Source organism: Oncorhynchus kisutch, linkage group LG1 (assembly GCF_002021735.2).
Source record: "Oncorhynchus kisutch isolate 150728-3 linkage group LG1, Okis_V2, whole genome shotgun sequence".
In the NCBI taxonomy this organism is placed as follows: Eukaryota; Metazoa; Chordata; class Actinopteri; order Salmoniformes; family Salmonidae; genus Oncorhynchus; species Oncorhynchus kisutch.
In genome coordinates, this window is record NC_034174.2 from 11,892,285 (window position 1) to 11,904,267 (window position 11,983).

The 11,983-nt window shown below is 41.6% G+C and overlaps 1 long non-coding RNA gene across 1 annotated transcript; it reads right to left on the reverse strand.

The window, feature by feature from the left end:
- Positions 1–539: 539 nt before the first annotated feature.
- On the reverse strand, positions 540–5,199 carry LOC116374464 (uncharacterized). The gene is made up of 2 exons (XR_004210404.1): positions 4,941–5,199; positions 540–3,251 (listed from the first exon to the last, which is right to left on the reverse strand). It is a non-coding gene; the product is annotated as an uncharacterized LOC116374464 (long non-coding RNA).
- Between the last annotated feature and the right edge of the window lie 6,784 nt (positions 5,200–11,983).

Below are 11,983 nucleotides of genomic sequence, written 5' to 3' on the forward strand. Positions count from 1 at the left end.
CACACAGGCATGTAACACACACACAGGCAACATTTTATTTCAAAATAAAAGTCTTATTGTATAACTGAAACATGTTTTTTGTTGTCACCCTAGCCAACTCTATGAAACACCAAACCCAGAAAAGGCTTGTAGCATAACAGGGTCAGCCTGTGCCCTTGTAGCAGTTAAGGGGAGAAGTGCCTAAGTCATGGTCACCAAGGCAGAATGGGATAGCACCTGAAAAGTGATGTAGGTGTCATGCAACTTATTAATCTAAAGATTTGTGTAAACTCCCTGTGCTAATGCCTACGTAAAAGCTGAACAGGGCAACAGTCTTGTGGCCTGCAGTAGACCTATGCTAGACACCAGTCTGTCCCATTGGTGTTCTGACCTGGATAGGTATCTATAAAGGAGGTGAAATGGGTGGTGGAGTGTAACCAAGGTAGGTCTGTAAACCATGCTATATTTGAGTGTGGAGTAAAACAATCTTATATTACGATGTGGTAAGATCAAGCTCTGTAAGCATATGAAACATTTAATAAATAAGTTATATTGTTGAATAACATTCAGAAACAGAGTTACCTTTATTCACAAAGGACATTTACATATATCCGGAATTTGATTTGGTGAAACGGTGAAAATAGATGATAAACACAATATACAGACAGAATGTATCGACAAAGAATTGACGAATCCGCACACTATAAACAGCAAAACCTCACAGGTGGTGAGGACATGTTAAATAATAATTCCCATCAAGTGACGTCCCCAGGACAAACCGGGAACTAGACAAAAACCTCCAGGGGACCATTCTAACTCATTACTGTTTACAGTGAACTATTGGAGATGACATGTTTAATACTAGGACCTTATATATATATATACACAGTATCTAAAGTACTTTTAATTCCAGGAGAAGCATTGATCTGGGTCTGACAAAAATGTCTGTTTCACTTCCAAACAATGGGCCACAGATCTTTGCTATAGTGAATATACAGGTAACTGCAACATAAAATATCTTAATGGGGCGTTGGCACCACGAGCCAGAACAACTTCAATGGACATTGGCATAGATGTTACAAGTGTCTGGAACTCTATTGGAGGGATGCAACACCATACTTCCACAAGAAAATCCATAATATGGTGTTTTGTCGATGGTGGTTGAAAATGCTGTCTCTGGCGGTGCTCCAGAGTCTCCCATAAGTGTTCAATTGGGTTGGGATCTGGTGACTGAGACAGCCATGGCAAATGGTTTAAATTGTTTTCATGCTCATCAAACCATTCACTGAACACTCGTGCTCGGTGGATGGGGACATTGCCATGGTAGCCAAAATAATGGCCTGCCCAGCATTTTTCACATGACCCTAAGCATGATTGGATGTTAATTGGGTAATTAACTCAGGAACCACACCTGTGTGGAAGCACCTGTTTTCAATATACTTCGTATTGCTCATTTACTGAAGTATTTCCGTTAAATTGAATCACATTTTATTGGTCACATACACATGTTTAGCAGATGTTATTGGTCACACACACATGTTTAGCAGATGTTATTGCAGGTGTAGCGAAATGGTTGTGTTCCTAGCTCCAACAGTGCTGTAATATCGCAAAGTTGCTTAGGATCTAGAAGCAGAGCTGCCATGTCTGTCGGCGCCGTCTTTCATTATTTTAGCAGTTACCTGTATGTGCAGCAGAGCCTAGCTCAGGACCAACCCTCGCGAACAAGTAACACAGTTATACTGAACAAAAATATAAACGCAACATGTGTTGGTGCCATGTTTCCATTCGCACAATTTCTCTAATTTCTCTAAAATGTTGAGCACAAATTTGTGAAGCAACTGCATTAGTGAGCATTTCTCCGTTGCCAAGAAAATCCATCCAGCTGACAGGTGTGGCATATTAATAAGCTGATTAAACAGCCAGTTGGATGTACTGCCAAATTCTCTAAAACAACACTGGAGCCAGCTTATGGTAGAGAAATTAACATAACATTTTCTGGCAACAGCTCTGGTGGACATTCCTTCAGACAGCATGTCAACTGCACGCTCCCTCAAAACATGAGACATCTGTAGCACTGTGTTGTGTGACAAAACTGCCCATTTTACAGAGGCCTTTTATTGTCCCCAGCACAAGGTGCACCTGTCTAATGAACCTTGCTCTTTAATAAGCTTCTTGATATGCCACACCATATTTTTGTTCAGTATAATTCAGAAAGACTAGCAACTAACTCATAAAATGTTGTGTTTTTAAAGATTCACAAAAACTCCATTCAGTGACATGTACAAAAAGAAACACTAAATTGACTATAATGCAATACAAAACCTATTGCATGAGAGAAAGAGACTATGGCATGGAGAAGTGTTACTCAGAGAACATTCTCTAAGAAAGTCGCAGAATCCCTAGCTCTTTGAGAGAAAGAGAAAAAAAATCACAAGCCTAGGTGCCTTCACGGCTTCACGGCTGTGGGTCTGGAGGTGACGTTTAATTTTGTCGGAGTGGCTGAAGCACTTGCCACACACAGGACAACTGAACAGTTTTTCTCCTGTGTGGACACTCGGATGCACTTTCAGGTGTGCGGTCTGATTGCACCGTTTCCTACAGATATGGCACTGATAGAGCTTCTCCCCTGTGTGAATCCGCTAACACCCTTTCAACCTCCCCGGCGAGCTAAAGCACTTACCACAAACCCCGCAGAGTAATGGCTTCTCTTTCATGTGCATTTGCATGTGTGCGTTTAAATGGCCCATATGTCTACAGGGTTTCCCACACACCTTGCAACACAATGCTGTGTTGTAGTGATTTTGAAGGGACTGTTCCATGTGTAGTGGTATCTGTAGCGCCTCAAACCCTGACAGTAGTCCTTCACCACCTTCCACCCCCATCATACTTACACTGTTCTCATTCTGTCCTGCCGAAAGGTCAAGGTTCACTGACGAAGAGAATGTATTGGGGTCACTTGACGGATCAAATGGACAAACACCCAGTCCTTCAGTCTCTGTTTTGATTGGTTTGGATATTGATGAGCTGGACAGAGAGCCACCCTCTCTACTCTCCCCAGTGTGCGTTTGGAACTGACTGAATGAGGTGTGTTCTGCTCATAGCCATCATTTCCATTGTAAGGAGAGACATCTAGACAGAGTCTAGTCCTCTAAGTTGCTTTTCCTCCTTCCTGGTCCTTCCCTCCTGTTTCTCCATAGTTTGCCTGGGTTCTGGTTCATGCTTCAACCCAATGGCTCCCTCCTCAAGCTCTATAAGAGTCGAGGACTCTCGGTCTGAAAATTAAGAGTGGACAGTGGACAGTGTTATGTAACAAGTAGGGGTGTAACAGCTCACCAAACCCACAGTTGGTATGTATTGAGGTCACAGTTCGGTTGCCATCAATTACTGTAGTTAATTTTTGTTTATTTGGCAAAAGACACAAAAATAAAAAGCCCCCTTTTTGTGGTCCAAGTCCAGCTTCTGTAACAGCATTCACAATGTTCCTGGCATTGTCTGTTGTGACAGGGATTGTTCTATTGTTCTATCGCAGACTGAACTCAGGATCATTGAGAAACATCCCTTGTAGTACTCGTTGTCCGAGTTTTCCGGAGCCCAGATTGCGAATATATTTTCGGTCGACAGCTCCCGTATAAAACAAATAATTCCAACGATCCGAAAACTTTTGCAACAGAGGGATAGGCAACAACATCCTCCTTCAGGACGGACATGCCTGTTAACTTGGCACACTTCCATGACAATGTACAAACGGTCAAGATTCCTAGTTTCGAAGCGATACTTTTCTGTGTGCTGCCACTCGTCAAAAACCCAGATTCTGGTTCATGGACGAACATGCCATTTTATCCCTTGTTTGTTTTTATTTATCCTCCTGAGCAGTAAGCGCAGTTCAAGCTCTTCTAATTTGTAGAGACATGTTTGCTTCTGAAGCTAGTTAAATCCTTAAGTAGCGTTGAAGTGTTATTGTTTATTAGTTTACTCCAATTAGGGGAAGGGTGGTAGGGATTGCGGGGAATAATAAAGGAAAATATATATATGTATGCATGTTTATATATGTGGGTATGTATATATAAATATATATATTTACCCCAAAAATATATGGTGGGTTGAAAATGATGCAGAGAATTACATTGATGGAAGCTACAATCAGCAATATTAAAGCTGATCCACCCTCTAAAATGTTTTTATAAAATATAAATAAATAAACTGCGTCGAATTTTGGCAGGCAAGAAAATCCTCCTCCCCTTCTAATTTCCCTAATTTTGTGGCTAGAGTCAAATACTTTCTATAGAACAAACTTAATCATAATAATAATTCATAATTAATGTATGTGTGTTATATTAAACAGAGGGAGTCAAATGTAGGCAAGCAATAAACATTTCAGAACAACTACTAGTCGAATAAGACATGGGAGAGATGACGAATTTTGGTTAAGAGATGTATTTATAGGCCAATACACTTGAAACAAATAGCCAAACCGAAAACTGCAGACATTACAAGTGCCTCCCGCGATCAAACCGACATTAAAAAAAATAATGAAACGCACCCTAAAGTGATAAGAAATCTCAACTAGTAAGTAAGCAAGTCGTAGCAATGAAGGAGTGAGTGCGAGTTCACGCGAAGAGAGTGGGTGGTGGGGTTATTCTGACAGGGGGAGATTTTCGGCACCAGATACTTCACATTTATACATCAGGTGAAATATGTCTCATTATTCCGTGGTGGAACGCAACTGCGACGTGAGCAAAAGTACGCATTGCTCCAAAAAATCCGACTCCGCCCATGCTCACACGTGGATCGACGGAGTGACGTCTGTACAGACCATTATACCACACGTCATACCCATCGTCGACATCTAAACGCAGATACGGGGGCAGGTTAGCTAGCTAACATTAATTCATATTTCAAATAAGATATCTACAGAAGATCTGAGGACGTTTTATCCTCGCTAGCTGTCTACTGTTACTAACCTGGCAATGGAATCCCATTTCTGTGCAGTTTGCGTCTCAGTTGATCATTCGCTCTTTCAGTGTATTACAGTATTTCGTCCTTGTATTTTAATATGGTCTCATATCTATTAGGCAGCTGACATCAACCGTTCGGTCAAATATACATTTAGAAACTGTAACTTCGTCATGTCGAGGGCCGCTGGCAGGGCACAACAAACCATAGTTTGTAAAATAAGAACGAATATGACACAATCAGAAAAAGTTAGTTACCGTAAGTCCTTAAGAACATGGGGCAGCTGAAATCAAATAATTGTATCATCCATCCGAGACAAATCAATCAGCATATGGAAAATATATATATAAATTTGATACACCGATACATTTATTCCAACATGTGCGAGGTACTTATACTCTGAATCCCAAAATCAACCCCTAGTCCCTCAACGTTTTATCTCCATCTCTTCATTCAAAGACTCAATCATGGACACTCTTACTGACAGTTGTGGCTGCTTTGTATGATGTATTGTTGTCTCTACCTTCTTGACCTCTGCTGTTGACTTTGCCCAATAATGTTTGTACCATGTTTTTGTGCTGCTACCATGTTGTTTTTCAACCATGCTGTGTTGTCATGTCTTGCTGCCTTATGTTAGATCTCGCATTATGTAGTGTTGTGATGTGGTTTGTCCTATATTTATACAGTATTTTTGCCTTTTGGTACAATCTAAGATAAATGCCCTCAATCTCACATAAATTATCAAGGAACCTACCAGGTACAACCTTAAATCCGTAACCATGGCACCCTCTTAGATATCATCCTGATCAACTTGCCCTCTAAATACATCTCTGCTGTCTTCAACCAGGATCTCAGCGATCACTGCCTCATTGCCTGCGTGTGTAATGGGTCCGCGGTCAAACGACCACCCCTCATCACTGTCAAACGCTCACTAAAAGACTTCAGCGAGCAGGCCTTTCTAATCAACAAGGCCCAGGTAAACTGGAACACCTCTCAGTTAGTGTTCAGTGTGTCAAATCGGAGGGCCTCTGTATATATCAATGATGTCGCTCTTGCGGCTGGTGATTCTCTGATCCACCTCTACGCAGACGACACCATTCGTATACATCTGGCCCTTATTTGTACACTGTGCTTACAAACCTCCAAACGAGCTTCAACGCCAAACAACACTCCTTCCGTGGCCTCCAAACACTTTTAAATGCTAGTAAAACTAAGTGCATGCTCTTCAACCGATTGCTGTCCGCACCCTCCCTCCCGACTAGCATCACTACTCTGGATGGTTCTGACCTAGAATATGTGGACAACTACAAATACCTAGGTGTCCGGTTAGACTGTAAACTCTCCTTCCAGACTCACAGTAAGCATCTCCAATCCAAAATTAAATCTAGAATCGGCTTCCTATTTCGCAACAAAGTCTCCTTCACTCATGCTGCCAAACATACCCTTGTAGAACTGACTATCCTACCGATCCTCGACTTCGGCGATGTCATTTACAAAATAGCCCACAACTCTACTCAGCAAACTGGATTTAGTTTATCCTAGTGCCATCCGTTTTATCACCAAAGCCCCATATACCACCCACCACTGCGACCTGTATGCTCTCGTTGGCTGGCCCTCGATACATATTCATGCCAAACCCACTGGCTCCAGGTCATCTATAGGTCTTTGCTAGGTAAAGTGCCGCCTTAACTCAGCTCGCTGTTCACCATAGCAACACCCATCCGTAGCACGCTAGTCCCCAAAGCCAACACTTACTTTGGTCGCCTTTCCTTCCAGTTCTCTGCTGCCAATGACTGGAACGAATTGCAAAAATCTCTGAAGCTGGAATCTTATATCTCCCTCTCCAATTAAGCATCAGCTGTCAGAGCAGCTTACCGATCACTGTACCTGTACACAGCCAATCTGTAAATAGTACACCCGACTACCTCATCCCCATATTATTACTTACCCTCTTGCTCTTTTGCACCCCTACTTGCACATCATCATCTGCATATCTATCACTCCAGTATTAATGCTAAATTGTAATGATTTTTTCACCTCTATGGCCTATTTATTGCCCACCTCCCTACTCTTCTACATTTCCACAAACTGTACATAGATCTTTCTATTTTTATTTTCTTTTGTGTTATTGACTGTACCTTTGTTTATGTGTGTAACTTGTTTTTGTCGCACTGCTTTGCTTTATCTTGGCCAGGTCGCAGTTGTTCTCAACTGGCCTGCCTGGTTAAATAAAGGTGTTCTCAACTGGCCTACCTGGTTAAATAAAGGTGTTCTCAACTGACCTGCCTGGTTAAATAAAGGTGTTCTCAACTAGCCTACCTGGTTAAATAAAGGTGTTCTCAACTAGCCTACCTGGTTAAATAAAGGTGTTCTCAACTGGCCTACCTGGTTAAATAAAGGTGTTCTCAACTAGCCTACCTGGTTAAATAAAGGTGTTCTCAACTAGCCTACCTGGTTAAATAAAGGTGTTCTCAACTGACCTGCCTGGTTAAATAAAGGTGTTCTCAACTAGCCTACCTGGTTAAATAAAGGTGTTCTCAACTGACCTGCCTGGTTAAATAAAGGTGTTCTCAACTAGCCTACCTGGTTAAATAAAGGTGTTCTCAACTGGCCTGCCTGGTTAAATAAAGGTGTTCTCAACTAGCCTACCTGGTTAAATAAAGGTGTTCTCAACTAGCCTACCTGGTTAAATAAAGGTGTTCTCAACTGGCCTGCCTGGTTAAATAAAGGTGTTCTCAACTAGCCTACCTGGTTAAATAAAGGTGTTCTCAACTGACCTGCCTGGTTAAATAAAGGTGTTCTCAACTAGCCTACCTGGTTAAATAAAGGTGTTCTCAACTGACCTGCCTGGTTAAATAAAGGTGTTCTCAACTGGCCTGCCTGGTTAAATAAAGGTGTTCTCAACTGACCTGCCTGGTTAAATAAAGGTGTTCTCAACTGACCTGCCTGGTTAAATAAAGGTGTTCTCAACTGACCTGCCTGGTTAAATAAAGGTGTTCTCAACTGGCCTACCTGGTTAAATAAAGGTGTTCTCAACTGACCTGCCTGGTTAAATAAAGGTGTTCTCAACTGACCTGCCTGGTTAAATAAAGGTGTTCTCAACTGGCCTGCCTGGTTAAATAAAGGTGTTCAACTGGCCTGCCTGGTTAAATAAAGGTGTTCAACTGACCTACCTGGTTAAATAAAGGTGTTCAACTGACCTACCTGGTTAAATAAAGGTGTTCAACTAGCCTGCCTGGTTAAATAAAGGTGTTCTCAACTGACCTGCCTGGTTAAATAAAGGTGTTCTCAACTGGCCTGCCTGGTTAAATAAAGGTGTTCTCAACTGGCCTGCCTGGTTAAATAAAGGTGTTCTCAACTGGCCTGCCTGGTTAAATAAAGGTGTTCTCAACTGGCCTGCCTGGTTAAATAAAGGTGTTCTCAACTGACCTGCCTGGTTAAATAAAGGTGTTCTCAACTAGCCTACCTGGTTAAATAAAGGTGTTCTCAACTGACCTGCCTGGTTAAATAAAGGTGTTCTCAACTGGCCTGCCTGGTTAAATAAAGGTGTTCTCAACTAGCCTACCTGGTTAAATAAAGGTGTTCAACTAACCTACCTGGTTAAATAAAGGTGTTCTCAACTAGCCTGCTTGGTTAAATAAAGGTGTTCTCAACTGGCCTGCCTGGTTAAATAAAGGTGTTCTCAACTAGCCTACCTGGTTAAATAAAGGTGTTCTCAACTAGCCTACCTGGTTAAATAAAGGTGTTCTCAACTAGCCTACCTGGTTAAATAAAGGTGTTCTCAACTGGCCTACCTGGTTAAATAAAGGTGTTCTCAACTATCCTACCTGGTTAAATAAAGGTGTTCTCAACTGGCCTACCTGGTTAAATAAAGGTGTTCTCAACTGACCTGCCTGGTTAAATAAAGGTGTTCTCAACTGGCCTACCTGGTTAAATAAAGGTGTTCTCAACTGGCCTACCTGGTTAAATAAAGGTGTTCTCAACTGACCTGCCTGGTTAAATAAAGGTGTTCTCAACTGGCCTACCTGGTTAAATAAAGGTGTTCTCAACTAGCCTACCTGGTTAAATAAAGGTGTTCTCAACTGGCCTACCTGGTTAAATAAAGGTGTTCTCAACTATCCTACCTGGTTAAATAAAGGTGTTCTCAACTATCCTACCTGGTTAAATAAAGGTGTTCTCAACTGGCCTACCTGGTTAAATAAAGGTGTTCTCAACTATCCTACCTGGTTAAATAAAGGTGTTCTCAACTATCCTACCTGGTTAAATAAAGGTGTTCAACTAGCCTACCTGGTTAAATAAAGGTGTTCTCAACTGGCCTGCCTGGTTAAATAAAGGTGTTCTCAACTGGCCTGCCTGGTTAAATAAAGGTGTTCTCAACTGGCCTGCCTGGTTAAATAAAGGTGTTCTCAACTGGCCTGCCTGGTTAAATAAAGGTGTTCTGAACTAGCCTACCTGGTTAAATAAAGGTGTTCTCAACTAGCCTACCTGGTTAAATAAAGGTGTTCTCAACTAGCCTACCTGGTTAAATAAAGGTGTTCTCAACTGGCCTACCTGGTTAAATAAAGGTGTTCTCAACTAGCCTGCCTGGTTAAATAAAGGTGTTCTCAACTAGCCTGCCTGGTTAAATAAAGGTGTTCTCAACTAGCCTGCCTGGTTAAATAAAGGTGTTCTCAACTAGCCTACCTGGTTAAATAAAGGTGTTCTCAACTAGCCTACCTGGTTAAATAAAGGTGTTCTCAACTAGCCTACCTGGTTAAATAAAGGTGTTCTCAACTAGCCTACCTGGTTAAATAAAGGTGTTCTCAACTAGCCTACCTGGTTAAATAAAGGTGTTCTCAACTGGCCTACCTGGTTAAATAAAGGTGTTCTCAACTAGCCTGCCTGGTTAAATAAAGGTGTTCTCAACTAGCCTACCTGGTTAAATAAAGGTGTTCTCAACTAACCTACCTGGTTAAATAAAGGTGTTCTCAACTAGCCTGCCTGGTTAAATAAAGGTGTTCTCAACTAGCCTACCTGGTTAAATAAAGGTGTTCTCAACTAACCTACCTGGTTAAATAAAGGTGTTCTCAACTAGCCTGCCTGGTTAAATAAAGGTGTTCTCAACTAGCCTGCCTGGTTAAATAAAGGTGTTCTCAACTAGCCTACCTGGTTAAATAAAGGTGTTCTCAACTGACCTGCCTGGTTAAATAAAGGTGTTCAACTGGCCTGCCTGGTTAAATAAAGGTGTTCTCAACTAGCCTGCCTGGTTAAATAAAGGTGTTCAACTGGCCTGCCTGGTTAAATAAAGGTGTTCTCAACTAGCCTACCTGGTTAAATAAAGGTGTTCTCAACTAGCCTACCTGGTTAAATAAAGGTGTTCTCAACTAGCCTACCTGGTTAAATAAAGGTGTTCTCAACTGGCCTACCTGGTTAAATAAAGGTGTTCTCCACTAGCCTACCTGGTTAAATAAAGGTGTTCTCCACTAGCCTACCTGGTTAAATAAAGGTGCTCAACTAGCCTACCTGGTTAAATAAAGGTGTTCTCCACTAGCCTACCTGGTTAAATAAAGGTGCTCAACTGGCCTACCTGGTTAAATAAAGGTGTTCTCAACTAGCCTGCCTGGTTAAATAAAGGTGTTCTCAACTGACCTGCCTGGTTAAATAAAGGTGTTCTCAGCTAGCCTACCTGGTTAAATAAAGGTGTTCTCCACTAGCCTACCTGGTTAAATAAAGGTGTTCTCAGCTGGCCTACCTGGTTAAATAAAGGTGTTCTCCACTAGCCTACCTGGTTAAATAAAGGTGTTCTCAACTAGCCTACCTGGTTAAATAAAGGTGTTCTCCACTAGCCTACCTGGTTAAATAAAGGTGTTCTCAACTAGCCTACCTGGTTAAATAAAGGTGTTCTCAACTAGCCTACCTGGTTAAATAAAGGTGTTCTCAACTAGCCTGCCTGGTTAAATAAAGGTGTTCTCAACTAGCCTACCTGGTTAAATAAAGGTGTTCTCAACTAGCCTACCTGGTTAAATAAAGGTGTTCTCAACTAGCCTGCCTGGTTAAATAAAGGTGTTCTCAACTAGCCTACCTGGTTAAATAAAGGTGTTCTCAACTGACCTACCTGGTTAAATAAAGGTGTTCTCAACTAGCCTACCTGGTTAAATAAAGGTGTTCTCAACTAGCCTACCTGGTTAAATAAAGGTGTTCTCAACTAGCCTACCTGGTTAAATAAAGGTGTTCTCAACTGGCCTACCTGGTTAAATAAAGGTGTTCTCAACTAGCCTACCTGGTTAAATAAAGGTGTTCTCAACTAGCCTACCTGGTTAAATAAAGGTGTTCTCAACTAGCCTACCTGGTTAAATAAAGGTGTTCTCCACTAGCCTACCTGGTTAAATAAAGGTGTTCTCCACTAGCCTACCTGGTTAAATAAAGGTGTTCTCAACTAGCCTACCTGGTTAAATAAAGGTGTTCTCAACTAGCCTACCTGGTTAAATAAAGGTGTTCTCAACTAGCCTACCTGGTTAAATAAAGGTGTTCTCAACTAGCCTACCTGGTTAAATAAAGGTGTTCTCCACTAGCCTACCTGGTTAAATAAAGGTGTTCTCCACTAGCCTACCTGGTTAAATAAAGGTGTTCTCCACTAGCCTACCTGGTTAAATAAAGGTGTTCAACTGGCCTACCTTGTTAAATAAAGGTGTTCTCCACTAGCCTACCTGGTTAAATAAAGGTGTTCTCAACTAGCCTACCTGGTTAAATAAAGGTGTTCTCAACTAGCCTACCTGGTTAAATAAAGGTGTTCTCAACTAGCCTACCTGGTTAAATAAAGGTGTTCTCAACTAGCCTACCTGGTTAAATAAAGGTGTTCTCAACTAGCCTACCTGGTTAAATAAAGGTGTTCTCAACTAGCCTACCTGGTTAAATAAAGGTGTTCTCAACTAGCCTACCTGGTTAAATAAAGGTGTTCTCCACTAGCCTACCTGGTTAAATAAAGGTGTTCTCCACTAGCCTACCTGGTTAAATAAAGGTGTTCTCCACTAGCCTACCTGGTTAAATAAAGGTGTTCTCAACTAGCCTACCT